Genomic DNA, 12,361 nt, shown 5'->3' on the forward strand with positions numbered 1-12,361 from the left:
AGCCACTTGGTATATGTGATTTATGTGACTCTCTTGTTCTTCTTGCTCCTCTGGTCACCTGGTGCTTTGTCTATTCCCTTGGGCTGCTGCCTGTTGTATGAACATAAGCCAGACCTTTGTCAGCTCACTTTCTGGTTTCTGGTAAACAAGGATCTCCAGAACTGGTTTCCTGCTGGCACACAAAAGACTCTTCTATTCCTCCCCTAAATGACTTCTCAATTCTTTACCACCTCCACCCTCACCTCCAAAACCCTATTAACTGTCAGGCAGGTGGTTGAGGTGACCAGTTAAAACTGTCCTTATGCAAGGGTATGAGGTATGATGGTGTCCTTGCCAAGTCCCGGGCTTTCTCACATGCAACCAGTGAATGCATACAAAATCTAGGTACCTTTATTTGCCTTCCTCATCCTGAACATGATTAAGTGCCATAAGTGCCAGGGTGGGTGTACACTTTCTGTTCTATTTCACATCTCTCATGTCTCTCTTTTTAAAAAAATAGTAGCTCAGAAACAACTGCAAAAATAGGCTTTTTAGTTTACTTGGCTCTATATCAGAGGCAGAGAGGTTGTCCTGTAAAATAGATTGCTGCTAGAGCTCTTATTGCCCACTCTGCTCTCCTCCCAGTTTCTCACCCTCCTTTACAATGCCTAGCGGGTATAAAGGGATACATATCTAGATGGAATGAAAAGTAATTTCTATTTCAGAGTGGATGGAAGAACTAAAGAGATTGTGGTGGATGCCCTAAGCAGGGAAAATAGTACAAAAGGCCATAACAAGGCAAAAATAAGCTACGGGGAAATTAAGCCTAAAATTAAAACTAGGTTAACTGAGAACTTGAAGGAAGGAGTACCTACTCTTAGTGGTGATGGGAGAAGAAATACTTTTCTCAGGATTGGGATAGGAGGATTGAAGGTGGTTGGAGTGTTAAGTACTTGTGTGTTTCCTAGACAAGGGTTCTTTGAAGAACACAAACAGTACAACTTTGGGTGTTTTCTCTTATTTTCATGTGGTCTTATTTATGTGGAAGATTACTATTGTGCCTTTAATTTCACTAGTATTTAGTAAAATCCTTTTACTTTGTTTTCATTTATTGAGAAGATTGAGCTGTACTAGTTTTGTTTCAATTGGGAACTTTTGGAAGAATATCAGTCTTCCTTTTTTGTACATGATAGAGACTTATTTGAATGTTCATAACAGTTTTCAGCCTGTTCTTGTTTCTGTTAAAACTTTATCCTTAAATTTTAATTTGAATAACTCGGTTTTGTCAGACTCTGAAGATTTTGGAAATTGTTGTCTTCATGGAAAAATGACTTTGTGGCTCTGGTTGATTTTCTTCCTTGCCCTAGTAACAACTTAGTAATTGATGTGTCTGTTTTCTAGACAGTATAAATACCTGTGAGATTGCTCTGTAAAACTGGAAGTGCACCATTGGCATATTTCTCTTTCCTTACATGCATGATGGTAAAATAAAAGCATGTCACTCTGAAAAAACAAAACAACAACAACAAAAAACGCCTTAATTGATTTGCTCCTTAATTTTGAAATCAGAACTTAAAGAGTGATTGGTCGTGGGCAATGTTACCTCTGATATAAACATAAATGTTGGGGGTGACAAAATGTTTCTACTTCCTTGTCTGAATGAATATAACAACTGTGACATTTGGCCTCATGGAATTATCACAGAAAAAATGATGATGTTGACTTATTGTAACAAGAGGCTGTTAGATTTCCACTTAGAACTTGGAGAACCTACTTCCAGTAATGTTTTATTGGAAAGTAATTGCATTTCTTAATGGCTTAATAAATAAACACAAACCTTTTTAGTAATTGCAGCCTAGTGGATTTGTGACACAAGCCAAAACTTATCACACATTGTTGGGTGTGTTCCTTCAACTGTTAGTGACAAAGTTCCCCTGTTCAGTTTAAGGCAGAGGGTTATAGTTTAACAAGTCTCTTTGGTTTTTTTTTTTTTTTTTAATTTTTATTTTGTCAATATACAATGTAGTTGATTATTATGTCCNATTAAGTGCCATAAGTGCCAGGGTGGGTGTACACTTTCTGTTCTATTTCACATCTCTCATGCCTCTTTCTCTTTTTAAAAAAATAGTAGCTCAGAAACAACTGCAAAAATAGGCTTTTTAGTTTACTTGGCTCTATATCAGAGGCAGAGAGGTTGTCCTGTAAAATAGATTGTCCTGTAAAATAGATTGCTGCTAGAGCTCTTATTGCCCACTCTGCTCTCCTCCCAGTTTCTCACCCTCCTTTAGCAATGCCTAGCGGGTATAAAGGGATACATATCTAGATGGAATGAAAGTAATTTCTATTTCAGAGTGGATGGAAGAACTAAAGAGATTGTGGTGGATGCCCTAAGCAGGGAAAATAGTACAAAAGGCCATAACAAGGCAAAAATTAAGCCTAGAATTAAAACTAGGTCAACTGAGAACTTGAAGGAAGGGGTACCTACTCTTAGTGGTGATGGGAGAAGAAATACTTTTCTCAGGATTGGGATGGGAGGATTGAAGGTGGTTGGAGTGTTAAGTACTTGTGTGTTTACTAGATAAGGGTTCTTTGAAGAACACAAACAGTGCAACTTTGGGTGTTTTCTCTTATTTTCATGTGGTCTTATTTATGTGGAAGATTACTATTGTGCCTTTAATTTCACTAGTATTTAGTAAAATCCTTTTACTTTGTTTTCATTTATTGAGAAGATTGAGCTGTACTAGTTTTGTTTCAATTGGGAACTTTTGGAAAAATATCAGTCTTCCTTTTTTGTACATGATAGAGACTTATTTGAATATTCATAACAGTTTTCAGCCTGTTCTTGTTTCTGTTAAAACTTTATCCTTAAATTTTTAATTTGAATAACTCAGTTTTGTCAGACTCTGAAGATTTTGGAAATTGTTGTCTTCATGGAAAAATGACTTTGTGGCTCTGGTTGATTTTCTTCCTTGCCCTAGTAACAACTTAGTAATTGATGTGTCTGTTTTCTAGACAGTATAAATACCTGTGAGATTGCTCTGTAAAACTGGAAGTGCACCATTGGCATATTTCTCTTTCCTTACATGCATGATGGTAAAATAAAAGCATGTCACTCTGAAAAAACAAACAAACAAAAGATGGAAAACAAGGGTTGAAACGTGGGAGAAATAGCTTGGTACAAATACTTCAGTAAATCGTTGGGCAGTATCTGTGCACACTCTCTGAGCCAGCTCTAGAAATACCCAACAGGAATGCATACATATATTCACCCAAAGACATGCACGGAAGTGTTTATAACAGCACAATTTTAATAGCTGACACTGGGAGCTGACCCAATGTACATCAATAGGAAAAAAATAAAGTTTTTAAATATTCACACAATGGAATACTATAAGAACTATGCCTACATGCAATAATATGAATGAATCTCACAAATATGCTGGATATAAGAAGCTCGACACAGAAGAGTAGATGGCATATAATTCCAATTATATATGAAGTTTAAGAAAAGGTAAAACTAATCTATGATGGCAGAAGTCAGAATAGTGATTACTGCCAAGAAGAGTGAAGGGTCTGTGATTTACCCTACTTGCAAGCTGACAAGTTAGCCTTCTTAGTTAATGGATCCTGGGTCAGAGACAAAGGGCCTTACAATTTAATATCAGTGTCAGTATTTGCACCAGTTCCCTGAGCTCTAACTCCCAGGAGGCAATATGGTAGCCATGTGACATGTGCACACACAGTGGATTGTATTACAGGAGAGAAATCCTGAGCTTAGGGAACCTGACTCTTTTATAATGGGCAGTAAACATACCTGTCCTTTGCTTTGAAGGGAGACATTATTATACTGAACAATAAAGTAAACCTATTCGCCTATTCTTTGCTTCATAAGAGACATAATGTCTGTTTTTCAAGGCTGTAAGCAAATCTGCCCTTTGCTCTGCAGGGAGACACTTATAGGTTCCAAGGCTGTTTGCTACACAAACATCCTTGTTTGTTCAGATACTCTGAACACTGGCAGTCAGTGCCTCTGCTCACAAGATGTGCAGAAACATGAGAGGTACATGAAGAATTCTTTCCCAGCATTTTATTTTGGGGTGGCAGGTACCTGTTGATTGGGAGTGTGCAGGTGATGGATTATGAAGGAGTGACGGATTATGAAGGGATGGTTGATGTTTTGTGTCTTGATCTGGGTGTTGGATACATGAGTGTATTCGATTTGTGAAACTTCACCAAGCTGTACACTTGCGAAATACTTTTGTATGTATATTATACTTTAATAAAATATGTTTCCTTAAAAAAAAAACAAAAGTGACACAAAAGTAAGCAAAGAAAAGTAAAAACATCAAAAAACCCCCATCATTTTTCTGGAAACTTTATACTATAAAATGGTCAATTAAAATGTATGTTTTTGATCTTTTTGGGTAGGCCACAAATCTATATTTGAGAATTCTGATGCAATCATTTACTGTGCCACATTCAAATGGTTAAAATCCATTTTCTAAGATTAAAAATGTTCAATTATCTAGGCATGGTCCATTAACTTCTAGTATTTATAGTGCTCTGCTCATTTTATCAGCTGATCTTTATCAGAGTTTTTCAATTACAAACAGTTCATTAATAATGGCTTGTGATGGTTCATCTTTTCTTTTACATAATTTTTCTCCTTCCTTCCTTTCTTTTATTTTTGGAGGCTGGCCAGTGCAGGGATGCGAACCGTTCTTAAGATAAATTTGCTTGGTTATTAACCAGGAGAAAGAGGAGCAGAAATAGAAGGAGGGAGAGAGGGAAAAAAGCAAGAGACAGAGAGGGATGGAGAGAGAGAGAGAGAAGGAGAGAGAGAGAGAGTAAGAGAGAGAGAGAGAGAGAGATGGAGAGAGAAAGAAAACACAGAAATTAGTGAAAGAAATAGACAAATAAATATAGATAGTGATTCAGAGCAAAGAACACACACACACACCCCAAGAAAGAAGAGAAATAAGATTTTGAGTTGTAAGGGCTTCATGTAGGAGAAAAATGCAATGGAGGTAGACCCACAAAGAAAAACAAACAGGAAAAAAATAAGGAAGAAAAAGAAAAGTTCAGAGAAAGATTATCAGTAGTTTTTTTAGCACAAAAGTTTATTTTTAGTACAAAACAATGTATTGGGCAGTGAAATTCAAAATAGGTAAATGCTTCTTATTATAGCTATTTGAAATTTTAATTAAAACGAGCCAATATTTTTAACTTTATAATTCTTCTAATCTGTGACATTTCAGAAGTTCTCTTCTGAATTAAAAATCATAACAATCCGTCAGAGAACAGTTACTATTTTAGATGACAGCTAAGGAGTCCAGAACAAAAATATGACAGGAGGAGACTGAGATTTGGTGGATTCACATTCTCTGTTTAATGATATTTAACTATTGTCATAGAAGAGAAATAGCCAGAGAAAGCCATAATTTTTAATAAGCCAGAGCCTATTAGCAACTTACTTAAAATATACATAAGCAGGATAATTTTATTGGTCAATAATAACGCATATGCTGTGTCTGTTTGGAGTTTTATTTGAACAAAAGGAGATGGGGCTGCCCAGGGAAGACAAAGGGATCAAGTCAACTGCTGTGGGAATTTAAGGTGTTTAAAATAAACGCAATGCTGTATGGCATTCCAGAGATAAGGCTTTCATGGTAATCCTCTGCCCTGCCCATATTGAAGTAGAAGAAAAAATAATTTTAAAAAAGCTTAGTTATTTCATATGCAGATTTTAAAAATTAAAAGCATCAACAGTTACCAAGTTCTAAGACATGACATAGCACACAGTTCTGATGAGTCATCAAGGGGCTCTCCTTCAACCAGGTAAAAGTGAACAAATAAATTTAGGCGATAAAGATAGTTTAAAAACAAAGGATAAATGATGTTTCATAGGTTCATTCTGTTTGTGAAAATTCATCAAGCAGTGCAGTTACGACATGTTTTTTTCTGTATGTATATTATTCTTCAAGAAAAAGTTTTCTGAATCAAATTATATATTATATGCTCCTCTTTCACTATTACTATATTGTAATATTTATTAAATATCCATGTATATGTTCTGCTATATGAAATACTAAAGGAGGCAGAGTACACAGATATAGTCTCTGTCTTGTACTTTTCTTTCTCAGAGAGATAATACATATGAAGACAGACATATAACAGACCTACAGGTGCTCAATGAGCTGACCACTAATTAACACAAGGGCTACCTGTCTTTGTATATGATAAAACCACAGCTAAGTACTATCACCTTTTCTTTATTTTTTTGCTTGTTTGTTTTGTTTTGTTTTTGTGGCTGGCTGGAACTTTTCTTTAATATCCTCTGTTTATCTGTTCCTTGAATCATTGTCCATGGATCTAGACGTAGCATCTGTCTAGATTCCCAATACCTTTTCCAAATCTCATCAAATTAATAATTCCTTATCAATTCCTTATTCTTTTAGCCCAGTATTTCTAAAACCTCAGTCTTTTGCTTACTATATTCTTACTTTTTTTGCAAATCATCATACTAACTGTGCTTTTATTTTAAAAGTAATTTTAAGTTATTCATATTCCTTTCCTTGTAATACCTTCTTTAATCTAATCCAAAGCATTAATATCCACGAGATTGCAGATTTATTTTTTTAGAAATACGTCTGTATATCATCAACTAAAATAATCATGTGAACCCCCTGTGATATGCTAACCACTCTTGAGTAACTACTGTGTTAATTGATTCTGTTTTGCTATCACCTAGTAAGAATGATAAATGTACCAACTTAGAATCCTTCCCTATGGAACACAAGCTGCTCTACCTCAAAAGGCAGTCTTATTTTTTGTAATCTCTTATGAATGGGAACATTCCAAAGTACACATAACAATAACTATTTAAGGAACTCTTCTGAATTTCTTAGTTTAACTTGCTCATATATTTCACAGATTAAAATATCTGTTTTAGAAAATTCATCCCTGGGTTTTTTTGTTGTTTAAAGTTTGTCAGACTCATTTAGTAGTAATTAAAATATATGCTGATAATAATGATACAAATGTATCAATTTTTAAAATTCTTATCATGCAGCGGAGCGAGAGTCAAACACAGCATTCTTAGAGTTCAAATAATAAGTAAAGAGCTGAAGAATAAAGCTGCTTTCCTTCATTCATTCATTCAGCAAGTATCTCTTGAGTGCCTATTAAGTGCCTGCGCTTTTTCTAAGTGCTGCAGATGCATCAATAAAAAAATTTTAAATAGATAAAACCGCTATTTTCATGGATATATAATTATTATAATACAAAATTGTATGAAAAGCTTTAAAGTACATATTAAATCTTTGAAATACTCTTGCCGCTGTTTTCTAGTACCTCAATCTTTAAAATATTATTCTAATTTTGAAAATATCCAAATGTTTTAATTAATATTTTAATTTATATTTATAGTTCTTATTTTTAAGTTATTTATTCTCAGTATTTATGTATTATAAAATATTTCAGAAATACGGAAAAGTGTGAACAGTAATATAAGACTTTATTCTTACACTTGTTCAGACTGAAAACACTGGGGGTCATGACTCTTCACTTACTACCCTCCACAGTTTTTGCAATATCGTTATACTAACTCTGCTACTATTCAAAATAATTTAAAGTTGACTCATTTTCCTTTCATTCTAATACCTATAATACTTACTTGATTCCTCTCCTTCACTGACACCCTTTACATTTTGTTGGTTGTTCCTTCAAAATATATACAGAGTTCTACCACATCTCATCAATCCTACCACCATCATCTTGTCCCCAGACACCATCATCTCCCTTTTTTTATTTTTAGGTGGCTAGCCAGTACAGGGAACTGAACCCCTGACCTTGGTGTTGCAAGGGTGTGTTCTTACCAGCTGAGCTAACCAGCCAGCCCCACCATCATCTACTGCCTGAATTACTGCAATAGCCTCACAGTGGATCTGCCATCTTCTGCCCTTATCCCTCCTTCCTCGTCTGGTAGTCCATCCTCAGTACAGCAGCCAGAATAATCTTGTTAAAATGTAAGTTAGATAATATTTTTCCTCCACTCAAAACACTACAAGGAATTATCATCTCACCCAGAACAAAAGCCAGAGTTCTTAATATTCTGTTTCAAAGGATTGTCCATGTTTTTGAATGTAGTTATAGTAGAGTAGATTCATTTTCATTGTTAGATGATATTTTATTGTAAGAAAATAACTCATTTTATTAATCCATTCTTTCATCTATTGACATTTGGGGTGGTCTTTCATTTATTTTGCTATTATAAATAATGCTGCCACAACAAGAAATTCTAAGGGAAATTCTTAAAAATGTAGGAAGTTATATAAGATGTAAATTCAGAAGTACAGGAAAGAATGAATAACTCTTACATTTATGATCAATTGATTATCAACAAGGGTGCCAAGAAAATTTGATGAGGAAAGATATCTTTTCAATTAATGGAGTTGTGACAATCGGATATTCACATGCAGAAGATTGAAGCTACACCCCTACAGCATACAATATACAAAAATTAACTCAAAATGGATCATTGACATGAGTGAGACTTAAAAAAGAGTTATAAAACTCTAGAAGAAAACCTAAGTGTATATCTTCATGGCTTTGGGTTATGGAATGGTTTGTTAATATGGTAACAAAAGCACAGCAACAAAAGAAAAAACAGATAAATTGAACTTTATCAAAATGAAAAATTTTTGTATTTCAAAGGACATCATCAAGAAAATGAAGACGACACACAGAGTTGAAGAAAATGTTAGCAAGTCATATGTCAGGTAAAGGACTTGTATCCAGAATAAAGAATTCTTGCATCTAAACAATAAAAACACAAATAATCCAATAAAAAAATGAGCAAAGTATCTGAGTAGACATTTCTCCAAAGAAGATGTGCAAATGACCAATAAGCACATAAAAGATGTTCAATATCATGAGTCCTTAGGGAAATGCAAATCAAAACCAAAATGAGATACCACTCACACGCACTAGGATGGCTAAAATAAAAAAGACAATAAGTGTTGGTGAGAATATGCAAAAAATTGAAATGTTTATACGTTGCTGGTGGGATTGTAAAATGGTACAGTCACTTTGGAAAGCAATCTGACAGTTCATCAAAAAGTTAAACATAGAATTACCATATAATGCACATTTTGAGATTAACTCCAATGAGAGGCCTTGGTAAATGACCTATCATGAACATTCTTTTCTCATTTTTAAAGTAAAAATGGTACCTGTTTGTTAATAATCTATATCTTCAAGTTCAAACCATGACGACAACAAAAAACGAACCTTTGGCTTACCAGATACCTATAAGAAAATGAAATGTCAAGTCACAGACTGGGAGAAAATATTTGCCATACAGTACACAAGTCTGATAATGAACTATATAAAAAAGTCTGACAATACAAACAATCCAATTAAAACTGGACAAGGGATTTGAACAGATACTTCACAAAAGGAAATTCATGTGTATGTGTGTATTAACGTCCAATAAACAAATGAAAAGATGTTCAAAATCATTAATCATCAAGGAAATGCATATCAAAATCACATTGACATAACTCTTTGTTCCCATTAGTCTTTTTGATGTTAATTGTTTTTTTTTTTTTTTTTAAAAAGATGACCGGTAAGGGGATCTTAACCCTTGACTTGGTGTTGTCAGCACCACGCTCAGCCAGTGAGCTTGTTTATTTATTTATATTTATTTATTTATTTTATTTTATTTTGAAAGAGAAATACCACATGTTTTCACTTATTGGTGGGAGCTAAAAATAAATAAGTAAATTCAGACACACACACACACAAAAAAACCGGGGGGGGGGGAAGAAGACACAACAACTACAATTCCTTGAAGTTGATATGACAAGCAAACAGAAAGGACATTGTTGGGAGGGAAGGGGGAGAGTGAGGAGGGAGGGAGGTTTCGGTAATGGGCCACAATGATCAACCACATTGTATATTGACAAAATAAAGTAAAACTAAAAAAAAAAAAAAAGGATCAAATTATGAAAAATAAATAAATATAAACTCTGTACCCATTTAAAAAAATAAAAAGAAAATGTGGTATGTCTACACAATGGAATACTACTCAGCCATAATAAAGAATTAAATTCTACCATTTGCAATAACATGGATGAGTATGGAGAAAATTTTGTTGAGTAAAATAAGCCAGACAAAGAAACAAAAATACCACATGTTCTCACGCATAACTAGCTGTTAGGAATGAAGGAGGGTGGGGGAAGGTACGGAGGGAAAAGGAAGGAAAGAAAGAAAAGACCACAACAATACATTAAACTTTCAGAAAGAGAGAACAAACCTAAGTATAGTAGGGTGGTGGGAGGTGGGAGGAGGGTTTATGAAGTGATAAGTTGGGCAAAGAGCATAAAGAAATATCATGATTTGTAAGAATGAATATGCTAATAATAAATTAAATTTTTTTTTTTAAAGTGATGATACCAAGAGTGTCAATTGGAAATCTTGTACATTGCTGGTGGAAGTGCTAAATGGTATAATCACTTTGAAGAACAATTTTATAATGTTTGAAAAAATTAAGTATATATCTACTCAATGTCCGTGCAATTCTGTTGCTAGGTATTTACCTAAAAGAAATGAAAACGTGTCCATAAAAAGTCGTGTACAACGGGCCGGCCCGTGGCTCACTCGGTAGAGTGCGGTGCTGAAAACACCAAGGCCATGGGTTCGGATCCCTATATAGGGATGGCTAGTTCGCTCACTGGGTGAGCGTGGTGCTGACAGCACCAAGTCAAGGGTTAAGATCCTCTTACCGGTCATCTTTAAAAAAAAAAAAAAAAAAAAAAAGTGTACAAGAGAGCCGGCCAGTTAGCTCAATTGGTTAGGGTGTAGTATTGTTTACTTATTGATTGATTGATTGATTTTTAGCAGCTGGCCCCTATTAGAGCAGTGTTACACCACCAAGTTCAAGGGTTTGGATCCTCTGACCAGCCAGCTGCCAAAAAAAAAAAAAAAAAAAAGACTTGTACAAAAATATTTGTAGTATACTTATCTATAATAATAATCCCAGATGGAAACAACCCAATAACCACCATCAAGTGTGATATATTCACACTAATTAATATATTCATTACTAATCGATGGAAAATTAAGTAGTAAGAAAAATGAATGAACTACTGATATATTCAAAAACATGAATGAATCTCAACATACTGAGAGCAAGAAGCCAACAAAAAAAGAATGCACAGTTTGATTTCATTTATATGAGCTCTAGAACAGGTAAAACTAGTCTATGCTGATAGAAATCAGATCAATGGTTGCCTGGGGTAAGGAATGAATTACAAAGGGGTACAAGGGAATTTCCTGGTGTTATGTGAACATTCTATATTTTTATAGTATAATTGGTAGCACAGGTCTACACATTTATTAAAACTCATTGTTTGCTGGTGAGTTAGCTCAGTTGGTTAGAACACAGTCTTGTAACACCAAGGTCACAGGTTTGGCTCCTCCTACCAGCCAGCCACCAAAAAAAAAAAAAAAAAAATCAACTTCATTGAAATGTACACTTAAAATGTATGCCTTTTATTATAAGTAAATTATTCCTAAATAGTTTACTTATAAAATAATACTGCTAGAAATGTATATATGAGTCATTTTTGTTCATGAACATTTTGTATATATCCTAGGTATACACACTATATACCTAGGAGTAGAAATCCTCTGACTTAGGGCTTGCAAGTTTCCAGTTTTACAAAAAATGTGAAATTGATCTCCAAAATGGTTTTAACAATTTACATTTCTACTAGCTGTGTATATGAGTTTCTATGATCCACATCCTCACCACCACTTGGTATTTTCAGATTTCTCAAAAAAAATTTTTTTTTAAAAGATGACCAGTAAGGGGATCTTAACCCTTAACTTGGTGTTGTCAGCACCACGCTCTCCCAAGTGAGCCACAGGCCAGCCCAGATTTCTCTATCTTGCCAATCCAGTGGTAAAAATTTAACCTCATTATGAGAAAACAAACCTAAGGATGCCAGAGATTGGGGGGAGGGAAAAAGGGGGTTTGGGAAGTGATAGGTTGGGCAAAGGGCATAAAGAAATATAATAATTTGTAAAAATGAATATGCTAGTAATAAATAAATAAATTTTTAAGTTACCTCATTATGGTCTTAATTTAAATTTTTCTTTTCTTTTTTTTTTTTTAAAAAAAGATGACCGAAGGCCGGCCAGTGGCTCACTCGGGAGAGTGCGTTGCTGATAACACCAAGGCCCCGGGTTCGGATCCCATATAGGGATGACCGGTTCGCTCACTGGGTGAGCGTGGTGCTGACAACACCAAGCCAAGGGTTAAGAACCCCTTCCCGGTCATCTTTAAAAAAAAAAAAAAAAAAAAAAAAAAAAAAAA

The 12,361-nt window shown here is 34.6% G+C and overlaps 1 protein-coding gene across 1 annotated transcript in view; it reads left to right on the plus strand.

The window, feature by feature from the left end:
- The window catches only part of LOC103585331 (testis-specific Y-encoded-like protein 6), a 25,141-nt gene that overhangs the window by 1,076 nt on the left and 11,704 nt on the right, over nucleotides 1-12,361 (plus strand). The window lies entirely within an intron of this gene.

This window comes from Galeopterus variegatus, unplaced genomic scaffold, assembly GCF_000696425.1.
Source record: "Galeopterus variegatus unplaced genomic scaffold, G_variegatus-3.0.2 Scaffold231, whole genome shotgun sequence".
Lineage (NCBI taxonomy): Eukaryota > Metazoa > Chordata > Mammalia > Dermoptera > Cynocephalidae > Galeopterus > Galeopterus variegatus.